Source organism: Thermobia domestica, chromosome 1 (assembly GCF_964235325.1).
Source record: "Thermobia domestica chromosome 1, izTheDome1.hap1.1, whole genome shotgun sequence".
Taxonomy (NCBI): domain Eukaryota; kingdom Metazoa; phylum Arthropoda; class Insecta; order Zygentoma; family Lepismatidae; genus Thermobia; species Thermobia domestica.
In genome coordinates this window covers 42,267,956-42,282,014 of record NC_137454.1, presented here as the reverse complement: position 1 = coordinate 42,282,014, position 14,059 = coordinate 42,267,956, and the positions used below count along the sequence as shown (strand labels likewise).

General features: G+C 37.4%; 1 long non-coding RNA gene across 1 annotated transcript in view; it reads left to right on the top strand.

The window, feature by feature from the left end:
* LOC145684524 (uncharacterized) overlaps positions 1-9,458 on the top strand; it is a 31,859-nt gene extending 22,401 nt beyond the window's left edge. Inside the window, exon 3 of the long non-coding RNA XR_014131321.1 lies at positions 9,293-9,458. This is a non-coding gene — a long non-coding RNA (uncharacterized LOC145684524). The remainder of the gene's footprint in view (positions 1-9,292) is intronic.
* The last annotated feature ends 4,601 nt before the right edge of the window (positions 9,459-14,059 follow it).

The window sequence follows — 14,059 nt, the reverse complement described above, 5'->3', positions numbered from 1 at the left end:
AATTTAGGAAGATGGAATTCAGTGTTTGTAAACTCCTCATTAAAAATTGTCCAAGTCTTTTCGAAAAATTCTGTTTTAAGGAGGGGTAATTTTCTGTAATTCCTTTCTTCATGTTGAAAGCGATGTTGCCGGTTGTTTGTGATTACATCACGGTAAAACGGATGAACAGTTTGAAAAATCATTTTGGAACACAGTTAGCACTTACCTTGATCTAAGTTTTCATCATGTTACGAGTATTTTGATTAAAAAGCTTATGCTAAGAGGGGAAGAGGGGAGTTCAAAATTTATGTAAACTAAGTATCTCAAGAGTACGTCAAGACAGAAAGATGAAACTTGGCTTATAAGCTTATTTAAAATAAGGGAACACGTCTCTTCCTAGTTTCTGAAAATTTCCATTTTAAAGGAAGGAAAGGGACTATTTTCTTCACATTGAAATGGGCGTTACGGGAAATGATTGAACAATTTGAAATGCATTTTTGAACATAGTATTTACCGTGGCCGATCCCAAGCTCGTGCTGAGAAAGGGGGAAGGACCCCCTGTGTATGGCCTGTCACATTCCTTGTGGTGGCCCGGTAACCCACAGGGGGAGATAGGGTTTCGGGAGCAGCGTGGACACACGCTTCACTCTTGTCTATCCTGTGCTAAAAGCTGGCAAATTATTTAGTTGTCGGTGCAAATCAGGATAACAACCTACCGGCGGAGGAGAGGCTTCGGCTATGCTCCGAAATGGGCGACTAACTCGTGCCATTGGATCTGGGAGAGTACGTGTGACCTCATCACGTTCTCAGTAAGGTAGGTAGTCTCGACTGCCGTACCTACCGGCAGAGGTGAGCCCTCGGGTATCCACCGAAATGGGCAACTAGGTCGTGCCCTTGGGTCCGGGAGATAAGGCTACGTGGTGCCCCAACACGTATGAAAGAGTAGGTAGCTGGTGTGTCTAAGAGTGTGGGCGGATCCAGTGCCCTACCGGGAGGATGATTTAGGTAGTCCTCAAAGAGAGTGCTATGCGTTCTCTTGGGTCCGGGATGGGATACTTAGTAACTCCTAACGCATACTCGTACCTCAGGAGTGCTGAGGAAGTGGGTCGCTCCTTCGTCCAAGGCTTACACATTCACTGGGTGCAGAAACTCGCGACCCTACCAGGGGAGCCGGCGCTCCTAATTGCCATTGTCTTTAAAGGTAGACAGACTACATCAACCATTGGGTCTGGTAATGTACGGTGTAAGTAATAAGAGATAGTTCCGTATTGCTTGAACGGCCCTACCGAGGAAGGGTGTGGGCGCCCCTCCTAATGGTGGCCTACACGTACCATTGGATTTCGAACAAGTAGCTTTGCTACAACATGTACGTGGTACCTAAACACGTAAAAGATACGTAGCCTCGTATTGTTTGGGCGGGCCTACCAGAGGAGACACGGCTCCCTAGGGATTTGGGGAGACACGGCTCCCAAATGACAATGTTTGCCTTGAGCAAACGGCCTACATCAGTCATTGGCTCTGGTAATGTACGGTGTACCTCTACCGTAACTAGAGGAAGTTCCGTATTGCTTGGACGACCCAACCAGGGGTGGAAGTTTCGGATTCCAGCCTATGGGGGGACCAAACGGAAGTGGGGGAGGGGCCAATCCCAGGAATCTGGGTAACGGTTCTGATCCCGCTAAAGGGAGGGAACTCTGTGGGATATGGGCCGGCACCAAACTCAAATGGTGACTTAACACTACCATTGGGTCCGGGATGAGATACGGGAGTATCTCGACGTGTGCATGGTACCTCTACACGACAAGGCGGTTGCCAGTTGAACGATAGAGGTAGGCAGGGCCGGGATTGAGCAAGCCCCCCCGGGCATCGCCTGGGGCGCCGGATTTGGGTTGGACTCTGCCGGGGTGTGGTCATACCGTGCGATTCGGTACCATGCGGGAGCTAATCCCAGGAATCTGGGTAACGGTGAGCGTATGGGGGAGGTGAGCTTGCCTTGAAACGCTCGAGCGCCATGCCTGCAGAGCATGGTAGGACTGACTCGCTAGCAAGCTGCCTCAACCAGTAGCTTAACCAGTAGGACTTCGGTCTGGCCGCGCGGTGGGCGTATCCCACTTCCTCAGAGAATGGGGGTTAGTTACATCGCTTAGGCGAGTCAGAATTAGGGGACAAATTCTGACGGTGCACCTCGTACACGAGAATACATAGCGTATTGAGGAATTACGGGCGGGGTGCGACACATTTTAGCGGTACGCGTCCATTAAATAGACCGAACGGTCCCGGGCATGCTCTCCATGCATGCAACTAAGCGGGCATAGTAGACTACTAGCAGCAAAGTAGCACTCCGTTTACAAAGGGTAGTAAGGGACTTCTGCGGTAATCTCTAATAACCACATCACAACTCTTAAAAATTATATATATATAAAAAAATAGAAAACGTGCACCATGGCAAAAATTTCTGTCATCACAAATAATATATATATGTCCCCTATCAGTAAAAAAAAAAAAATAATTGAAATCGGAGCCGGACAATTGGGTGATGTCCCTTGTTAGCTATAATATGCATCGGGAAAGAGTTAAGGGGGCAGACTACTAAATATTTTTCGAATTTTTCTTTTGCCAGTTTTTCGTAAGTGAAAAGAGATGATGAAATGTAACTTACCTCAGTAATAGACAATGTTATTCTACACCCGAAAATACGAATAGTAAGAATTTTCAATGTTGCCATCAATAGAAATTACAGTGTGACCACAATTTGAATTACCCAAAAATCTCGGTTATGGAAGCGACTGGAAAAATGAACTCAACGGCAATTGATGACTTATCATGATGTCTGTATTCCTTGTTAATTACTTTTTAAATAATATTTGTATTTTAATTCCATTGTTTATTAAAATAATTTATTTTGTACTCTTTGTTACAAAATAAATACAACTATTATTTGAAAAGTAGTGAACAAGGAACACAGACAGCATAATAAGTCATCAGTCGCCGTTGAGTTCATTTTTCTAGTCGCTGTCATAACCTAGATTTTTGGGTAATTCAAATTCTAGTCACACTGTAATTTCTATGGATGGCAACACTGAAAATTCTTTGGATTCGTATTTTCGAGTGTAGTATAACATTATATATTATTGAGGTAGGTTACATTTAATTATCTCTTTTCATTTGTGAAAATCTGGCAAATGAAAAATTGTTAGCTTTTGGAAAATATTTAGTAGTCTGCCCCCTTAAGTTGGAAACTTTTATGGAAACCATAGAAAATTTGTAAGCTCATAATATACTTATCATAGTCTGGGTTCTGACTCCCCTCCAGTTTTCACCTTCTGGATCCGCCACTACGTGTCGTTTTCTAAATTTATGTACAAACTCCGTGCCTTGATTTTTATTTTATTTTCCTCTAGAAGATATCAGTATTCTTCCGCGTCACGAGAGGTTCACAAAGATTGTGATATAACAACACGTTGGAGTACGTTGTGTAATGATTTGCGAAATCCTTAAATGTTGATAAATGCTCTTCATTGTGTTCGTACAATTCCTTTATCAATTTCTAGTTTTACACTATGAATCATATTACACAAAAACAATGTTTGAGATCTAGAACTTGAGTGCTTTCTACGAGTCTCATAAATGTTCTAGTCTCGTCTGGAAAACGAGACGAGAATTCTCATGTTCCTTGTCTCGTCTCGAATTTAAAAATGAGCTTACTGGTGGTTAAACGGTTAGCGCACGCGCCTTTGGCATGGGAGACCCGGGATCGATTCCCGGCGGAAGCTCATGTGGTTCGGATTTTACGTTAGGCTGTAGGTTCACCGTCCACATCTCATATAGCTGAAAGGAACTCTAAACTAAAAATTAAATCCAGTCAAATCTAAAAATGTACTTTTCTTCTCGTGGGCAGCACTATAGTCCTATATCCTATTTGCAAGCATGTTACTATCACATTCATTGAAACGTTATATACAGTATAAAGAAGTAAATTACTTTCGATGATAATTAAACTTGACAGTTAACTAAAAGTTTTAAAGACACTTTCTGTTTTTTTTTTTTTTTTTTTCAAAAGTAATGAAACGGATAAGAAGAGATAGAAAGTCAGAAGATAATTAGATCAGAACTGTTTGATAAACTTGGCTCAAGCTACATCGTTAACTTTCCAAACACAACATCAAAGGTGCTGTATGATTAATGTCAGGCAGAATGAAATATATGTTTGGAAGTTCTCCTTTGTTACACTATTCTCTGTCTCATCTTGTTTCCCCGAGTTCTGAAGTTCTCTGTTCACTTTCTAGCTAGCCTGAAGCTAAAACCTATAATATTCTCAAAGGAAACGCTACATTTCAACTGTAAAAAGTTACTTTGTTACATGCTTTCTCTTAGCTTTCTCTATTCTGAGAAAAGCTACAACTCTTTCAGTTAGTGCGACAAATGGCACCATACAAGATGCGTTAGACTTAAACACAGATAATGGACTTCATTGTTGATAGGGGTTAAAACAGGGGTACAAATAAGAAAGCAACAAACTTTTACTCGCCCAAGAAAAAAGCTGCTAGGTCATATCCCATTTTTACAGTTTGACATAAATAATAGTGACTCACCCACACCGATGAATAGGGATGCGCTCGAGTCGAGTCGAGACAGAATTTTCCTGACAAAATTCGAGTCGAGACATAGCTCTTCCAATAGAAAAATATATATTTTTCGAGTCGAGACATCACTTTTACAGCACATTTTCGAGACGAGACAGTCTCAAATATTGTCTAGTGCGCATCCCTACCGATGAACCACTCGCCCATGTGCATCCCTAGGTTAAAATAGTTTTCAAGCGGGAAAGAGAGTGGATAAGAATATTACGTTAAACAATATCAGATGTCGATTTGGGGCATGGTGGTTCAGTGGTAAGCCGGTTTGAAGTAGTCCAAGCGGAAAACGAATCGTGGGTTCGAGTTTCACTGAAAAGCATGAGTGTTTTTGATTTCAGTCATGTCAAAAATGAAATATATATACAGACAGATACAATGGAATATATTATACGCTTTGCGAAAATAATGGAATACAGTATGCATCTGGGGCCGCGGTGGCTCAGTGGTAGAGCGTTCACCTCTGGTGCTTGGGGTCTTGGGTTCAAACCCTGCTCCCGCCAAGTGAACTTTGTGGTAGACAAACACCGTGTGCGTGGGGTTTCTCGGGGTTCTCCCGTTTCCTCCCACTTTCTTCATTCCACCATTTCATTCATCTCTCATCATCACCGTCTCCTTTAGCCTAACCGGCATAAACGTGGGACGTAAAACTCAAAAAATTTCATTTAATTTCACAGTATGCACCTGTAGGCAAAACAATGAAGTGTTATTGAAAGTAGAATAGCATACACTAGTAATTAAAAATGCTAATTTAAGGATAAAATTTTACAGTTAGAGCTTTATAACATAAGATCACATATTATGCTTCTCTTTCATAATCACTCAATAGTCTTATGAAAATGATTACCAAATGTGTCATGAAATTCGTTTTGTTCAAATGCAGAACTAGAATGCCATTATAAAAATCTAAAAAATAAATAAATAAAAATAAATGTCTGTAAACCATATTTTACGAAACTTTTCTGAAAGCATCCAGAACTGCAAGGTGTGCTATTGAAGTCAGCAGGTAAGCTTCAAAGCGAACCTCCTTCTTCCTTAAGAACTACTCCTATTGATTAGGATTGAAGATGGTAAAACGTCTTTCATAAATTAAAAAAAAAAAAAAAAAAAAAAAAAACCTTACAGGTTTACTTTTGGCGCACGACAAGAAAGAATTGTTGAAAAATTATAATTCTTTCACTAATTATCTTCTTATTGTCCCCTAAAAGGTTTCCACTTGGTGACATGAAAATATCTCACTTGGCATAGATAAAATTCAAGTGCACTACAAGAAGTAACTGTTGAGAAATTACAATTCTTTTACGATTTGCATCTAAATACGGCTTTCGGATGTGCATCATAAAACTGCAGCGCGAAAAACACAAACCAACCTGTGTTAGGTAACCACTAAAAAGTACGAATGCTATCTAACTGAATCAGGGTAGGACGAAACTGATGAGCCCGCACGGTAGCGTGGGGGTGAGTTCGAAGGAAGCAGGCACGTCAGCAATGCTGGATATACGCGCAAGCGAGGGTAGTGGAAAGGATTGGGTTTTAGTAGTGACACGAGTTTCAATAGCATTTGTCACGGTTTCATACTAATAGCTAATGCTTCACTCGCAAACATAAAATGCAGGTTCTGTACAGTGCGTAGAAATGTACCATTGGTGGAAAATAACATCTAATAGAGCCATCTTTCATATGCACTTACTTATTATATCCGTTGTAAAGCACTTGTAATGATTTTTCACTAGTAACTATATATTTGTAAATCTAATATACAATTGTATTACTTTGTATTTAATTCTGTCGCTTGCAGAAATGTGTTCCTTATAAACATGTCTTTTCATGCAAATTATAGAATTTTACCTGTAAATCTTCCAAAATCTGGTGTGCCAAAACTACACCTGGTCCGAAAAAAGTATGTATAAGTTTCCTTTACAATTCAACTCCGGTCTACTGTGCTATGCTATAAACCAGGGGTACCTATCCGCTTAGATACACCCTCCTAAATTTATCTCACATGTTCCCGAAAACAGTAGTCATTGCTACTGGTGCCGATAGTGTGGTTCTGTAAAGGTTAGTTTACATGTAGTGTGACATTCCCATGCCGTGCCCCGACAGGCCGCCTTAAAAAGAAACCAACCCGGTCATGGCTCGTCGGCCGCGATCCTTAGACTTTCTTCGGAGCACACGAAGCGACACGAAGTTGACCAGATCCAAAGGAAATGGTGTAGAAAGCAGTAGCAGCCCTGCCCGGCATGTATGTGTGAATAGTCACGGCCTTGGTACAGACGGACCATGGCAGAGGAATTTCATGGACACAATATCCAATGTGTGAATTTAACTTTTAAAACTCTCTTGGAGGTGAGATACTGTGGTGAGGAATGGCCTATACTTCAAGGTTGATCTTTCAGGCGGTCTGCGCTCCTCAGCTGCATCAGATTCAATCCCGACCATGATTTGAACTCCACGTTAATAGTATATCTCGTCGTTCGTAATCTTGACGCTACATAACGACGTAAAACATAGAGGCTACTGCTTATAAGCCGATTCAATGGCTCGTCCACCAATACCTCCCTCCTAACCCTGGGTGTAGCTTTTATTGAAACATGTTTTTGGTTTAATTAATCTTATTTTAAATATATTATTAAGTCTTCATTATTTTCAATTAAGTTACTTTTGAAAGATCCCCTAAACTTTCGATGGCACACTGTGGATTATAGCCCATTCACCCTTTTGGGCAACCCTGCTGCAAACTACAATCTTAAATATTCGATAAAATATGACGGTATTCGCTACCTATTCGTACTGCTTCTACAAGGTGTTGTTTTGAACAACACCGACAACGTTTGGAACGTAATTCTTGACACCAAGAGAAGACAAAAAGTATAGACCAACCTGGGTGTACAAATGCTTCCTTTCGGAGTTATAGGCTGGCGAAAACATGAAAAAAAATGAACTTTAAAGGTCCATTGCTCCAAAACTATGGGAACTACAGTAATCGGGTCAAGACTTCACTTAGCAACTAATATATGCGCTATCTAAAAATACATGTTTCAGAATCCTGCGGTACTTCTGTAACAATTTTTATATAGGCAGTTTATTAACGGGCATATGATCTGAAATGCTCACCAACTATTCCTATCAAAATTGTTGTGGAAGTACCACAGGATTCTGAAAAATGAATATTTGGATAGGCCACATACTAGTTCCTAAGTGAAGTCTTGACCCGACTACGGTAGGTTCCATAGTTTTGGAAGTATGGAGCTTTATTTTATTTTATTTTATTTTTCATGTTTTGGCAGCCTATAACTCCGAGCGTAAGCATTTGTGCACCCAGGTTGGTATATACTTTTTTGTCTTACCTTGGTGTCAGGTATCAACTCCCAAAGTTGTCGGTTTTGTTTTGAAACATCCTATATATTATTCTTAGAATGAACGCCATAGAACCTAGCGTGGTTTTGTGGACCGGGAAAGCCAGAAATAAAGGTGTCAAAATCGATGTGATGATGGAGATTACTCGTCATACAATCGAACGCGCGATATCTAGTGTACCGTGTTTGTACCTAGGTATTCTTCATAATTAAAAAAAAAATATTATTAGTATTATTGCTCCCGCCAAATGGACCTTGTTTAGGACAAACACTGTGTGCATGGATTTTCTCGAGGCTCTCCAGTTTCCTCCATTTTCTTCATAACATCATTATCGCCTTCTCCCTTAGTCTCGGAGCGTTGACGTGCAATGCTGAACTGTATATACAGTAGAGTTCCTAAAACAAGGCACTGGATAATGTAGCCGGTAGTCCGGATAACTCTGCCACACCCTGGTAGGGCAAAAAAATCCTGCGCGCAGACCCGTTCAAGGTCATTGCCCGCTTAAGTGTGTCCCCTCTTCCAGTGTGTGTTTATTAATTTTAATTTCATATACAGTAAATGCTTTATGCCTTCATAAAGTACATACTTCTATTTTGTTTAAGGGTAATTGGGCAGTTTATTCTTTGTTGTATTCTGAACCAACCAATACATACAAGTACAGTACTATATTTTCTGAGGAAACACTCGTACTTATTCTTTTTAACGCCATTTTTGATAACCCGGCATTTTCACAAACTGGCCACTCTTCGGTCTACATTACGCCGAGTTTTCTGGACTTTACTGTACATATATAATTAAAACCTCACAGACTTTCCAATATATTACCTTTAACATAAGGAATTATCTGCTATTATTTTTGTTGATATTATTGTTATATTTATATCCTGTAGTACGTACTTTAACCAATATGACAACAAAGTGACGTATTGTAGTTCAATGGATATGATCAATGTAAAAAGTTCAAGGAATTTCTTTTAAATTAAAGGTTAATTACGTTGTTTTCAAAGTGGCATTTTAGAACACTCTTTGACTTGAACGTTGATTTTTAAATTATAGAAATTTGTATATCTTAACATTCAGACTCAAACCTGCTCTGTTCACACTTGTTTTATAATTCATTATTATTATTATTATTATTATTATTATTATTATTATTATTATTATTATTATTATTATTATTATTATTATTATTATTATTATTATTATTATTATTAATTTTTATTTAGATGATTGCTGGAGTAATGCGTAATTTTTCATATCCAATATCTTAAATTCTAAATTCAATTGTCACTGTCATTAATATATATGTAAATGTGTTCCAGATGACGCAGATGCGAGTGAGAGAGAGACATCAACTTCGTAATGAAATTAGGAAGCTGTCTTCAACACATTTGAATCCCCTTTTTTTGTGTATAAATTTTGTACATTTAAATAAAGGAAAACATTTTTTGTATTAAAATGTAAATAAAATTCGTAGTAAATTGTTTATTTTCAAGTTGTATATTTCAGTTCATGATTCGGCTCTTTGTTGATATTCTTTGAAGTCCTAACACATGAATTTATTTCCATATTTATCTTGAACAGATCTCTCCACATATGTGAAATTTACGTATCGGTCATTGCATATGTAATAACTAAGAAATTCCCAACGAGCACTGTCAGTTTATACTAAGGTTTCCCGTTGTTATGAACTAAATACAGTAATACCTCGATCACTAGAAGCTCAAGGGAATACATAAAAATTCGAGTTATAGAGTTTTTCGGGTAATCAAGGTTCTAATTATCAAGGTGGCCGCAACAAAAAATTGAGATACCAAGGTTTCGCGTTCCTAATTAAAAGTGATTACGTAACTTCTTCAACTCGAAGTTTTATTTATTCAACCTCTATAATTCGAATTTGTGAAAGTTTCAAGGAAGAAGAAGAAAAGTTATTAATCTAGAAACATGTAGAAGGGGGAGGGGGCTTTCATGTCTAGACATGAGTAAGATGCAATTAGAGTACACATTAGCAACAATGACAGGGCTAGCAAAAATGAGAATTACGGAAAAAAAAAATTTAAAAAATCATACAGTTATACTTTCGAGTTATCGAGGTCATATCAAGGGAAATTCGACTTACAGAAGTAAATTTCGACTTGTAGAGGTTCAGAGATATGAAAGTTCGAGTTAGCGAAGTTTTAAAATATGGTTACGTCCATAAAAATTCGACTTGCCGACGTTGTAATTTTTAAACAATATACTTTTAGAGGTTATTTTAACATTAAGTGTTATGAAGAGTTCAAGGGAATATGAAAAAATAAAGTGGAGAAAGGATTCACGAATTTAATCCGTTCCTAATTCTATCAGCAAACCGAAATTATTTATCGGATTGAAATTAATGCAAATACAATTAATTCGTTGTAGACAGAGAAAAATTGTACTTTATATTTTTAAGTACATTTTTAAATGTTTTCCGTGAACGAAAATAACGTTTTACTTTAACGACAAATATTACGCAATAGTAGCTAAAAAAAAACACACACACACACAAGTGAAAAATAGGTTTTGATCATAGCACTCTGATAGATAATGTTTATGGCAAACCCGCAAAACAACTACTGGGCGCGTGGAATTGTGGATACACATCCGTGTGTGTGTGTGTGCGTTCGTAACCCAAAATGTTCTTCGTACGTGGAGGGAAAAGTTATTCACAACACTTGTAAACCGATTAGTTCACGAACCCAGAAGTTCGTAATCCAAGTGTAAACTGTACATAGAAATTTATAAAACAGGAAAACAAATAATGAAAAGTAGAAAAAAATAGTCACAAATAGTAAAAATGTACTGTACAAACTTATTGCACTTTATGCACGTATTAATACAAATATTTTCGTATATTTTTTTATAATTATAAGCTTGACTTCTTCTTCTTCTTCTTTTTTATTGTGGCTTGATACCTCATCTAACTAACTATTCGATGCATAAACATGGGAGGTGGGCTTATTCAGTTATTCTTAAATGTGATTAGCTTCATGCTAAGAATTTGAATAACACATGATTTAGAAACATGTTAGTAATGTTATGAACGAATTATATCAAAGAAAGCCAGTCCATACTTTTGCACAAGGTTGTCCAAACGCATTCGGAGAAATCAAGATAACAAAGAATATTAAATAAAAATTGTAACAGATCACCCTTCTGTTTTGAGAAAAAAGTGATGAGAAACAACAAGTAAAATTTTGGAACAGTTTTTTTCTAAAATTGAACGTGTTGGCTTTGCTCTTGCTTCTAAAGGAAAAGAAATTGCCTTGTTCTGGCATATGGGAGAAATAAATTGATTATAACTGGGGATGCCTGCAGAACCTTTTCCAAGGAAGCAAAAAGACCGATTTCAAAGGGGGTGGGGAAGGTAAAAGACTAACACAAAAGCACAATCACAAATACACACAGTTTTTCATATGGCCAATTCCGGAATTTTTACTTTCCGGAATTCGGAAAATAAAATAGGAAAAATTCTGATTTCGGAAAAAATCCGGAATTTAAAAAATCCGGAAAGTGAAATTTCCGATTTCGGAAAATAAATTTTCCGGAATTCGGATTCCGGAAATTTGGCTATCCCTAGATGTGTACACATAATATATCATATAAAGCAAATTTAAGCACTTATATAAAGCAAATTTAAGCACTTATCCTTACTAACTACAGCAGCGTTTCCCAACCGGTGTGCCGCGGCACACTGGTGTGCCGCGAATGGGCCGCTGGTATGCCGCGAAAAAATCGAAACAAATTATTAATTCTATACGAACCAAATTGCAAGACAGGGGAAAATGTATATTTATATTTCACATTACTATGAACCTCTACTATAAATCTACAATTTTAAATTTCATACTGTGTTACTTTTCTGTACATTTTTAATGTTGAAAAACGTATTTATCATTGCCATGACCATTATTACTTCTTTATTGTTGCAGACTATTTCGTAACTTGAAATTTTAACATATCATTCAATAAATTCTACAAAGCAAGCATGCATACAAATTACCTACATTTGTGTTTTAAAAGTATAGGAGATTTGTTTATTTGTTCGTTATTTAGTGATCTTCCCTTTTAGTTAGAGGTTAGATACAGTTTTCGAAAGAGAAAGTGGATTTTTAAAAACCCGAGTCCTATATTTCATTGCTATTGTTTTCTATTTTAAAATTAGAATGAAAAATAAGTATAATGATTTAGCACGGGGGAAAATCAGTGATCGAGCTTTCTTCTCTGTAAGAAGGAAATTAGTAATCACATTAAAATACCACGGTAATTATATATATATATATATATATATATATATATATATATATATATATATATATATATATATATATGGGTGTGCCGCGAGAATTCAAGTTACACCTGTAGTGTGCCGCAAGTTGAAAAAGGTTGGGAAACGCTGAACTACAGTATTTAACGTAAACTATAGTTTTTAATATAAATCTTATATCGGGAGATACACAATCCGAATCATTCTTTTTCAACGGATCAGTATCACCGTTCAACGTAGAAACGTTTCAGCCATTTTGGGTACATTACCCACCTGTAAAGAATTAGAGGAGATCTTTCTCATATAAGGAATCCCATAATTATTCAGAAGAGTTTCTATTATAATCAACGAGATGGAATTCGTAAAAGGAGAATCGAATTTGAACGATTCGAACTTGGTTTACGACAGGGATGCAAATAACCACTCACCTGGGGCGAGTGGTTCATCGATGCAAGCGACTTTTTAATTTCACTATTAAAATAGCGAAGGTAAGTAAATGATTTCTATTGTGGGATCCGGGCTAGTAACTTTCTTCTTGGGCTAGTAAAATTTAGTTGCTTATTTGCATCCTTAGTTTACGAGAACCAAAGATGGTAATATATTTTTGGTATTAATATAATATAAAACTAGATATTGTTGTACTTAAAGAAATCTACTCAAAACTTGCATAATGTTTTCAAAACTGCACATATCTTGTGATGAATTCTCTAGTGTTCTAGAAACTTCTTGTTTCTTATTTATTAAATTTCCTTTTTCTAAAGTATTACCATGTAAACAAGTTATGCGTTAATTGTCAGGCAACAATGTAATAAACATAAAACTTCGCAAAAAATAATAGAAAGTTGCAGGCCCGTAGCCAGCTTAAAAATTTAGGGGGGGGGGGCGGTAGAAGTTAGGAGTGCCCGACCCAACCATATTATAGTTCATTTGCAAGCCTACCGTGAAAATTTTAGGAGTTTAGTGAAAATTTAGGGGGGTCCGTCCCCCTTAACCCCCCGTGAATACGGGCCTGTAAAGTTGACCTGTGTTGACATGTATTTCCAAGAACTGAACACCTTTCGAAAAACCAGCAACTATTAATTACTCCCTCTCGCTGCGGGCTATACTGGCCATAGTTTCACATAGGCTACCTAGAACGATGTAAGATTACCATTAAATGACAAACAGGAAAATTTCTTGAATAATTTAGTATAAAATAATGTCCAGCAAAAAACAGTTTTCATTGCATTTGAATTCAAATTGTTAGTATTAAATAACAACACTGCTATGCACGGGCGCCGATTTCTTTTTAACTGTGTGGGGGGAGGCATTCATAAAAAAGTACATATAACAGTAAGAAATATATATAAAAATACATATTCGTAGAAATTCATGGGGGTCCACATGAGTTTTGGGGAACCCTGGCCCCCACTGTTCCCCCAGGATCGGCGCTCTTGCTGCTATTCAGTACATCTGGATTTCCATTGAAATATTAATATCTACCGCTGGTACGCACCCAGAAATTTTTGTTGGGAGGAATTCAAGTGTTGGCGAGGGGAAGAGTCAAATACTACATGTCACTACGTGTATGTAGTATTGAATGGGTATTATTCTGAACTCGAAAAGACGATAAGTAATTGTAAAATACTTCCACATATATTTCCAAAAAATGATAGAACTAGATTGTTTTTATAAGATTAAGAGTACTGAAGAAGTTTCAGATCAAACTTCCATGCTACATCAATCAGTTCCCTGTTAAACAACTATAGTTTTATTGAGAAAGTGTATGTTGTTAGGAAGTTGTTTTTTTTTGGGGGGGGGG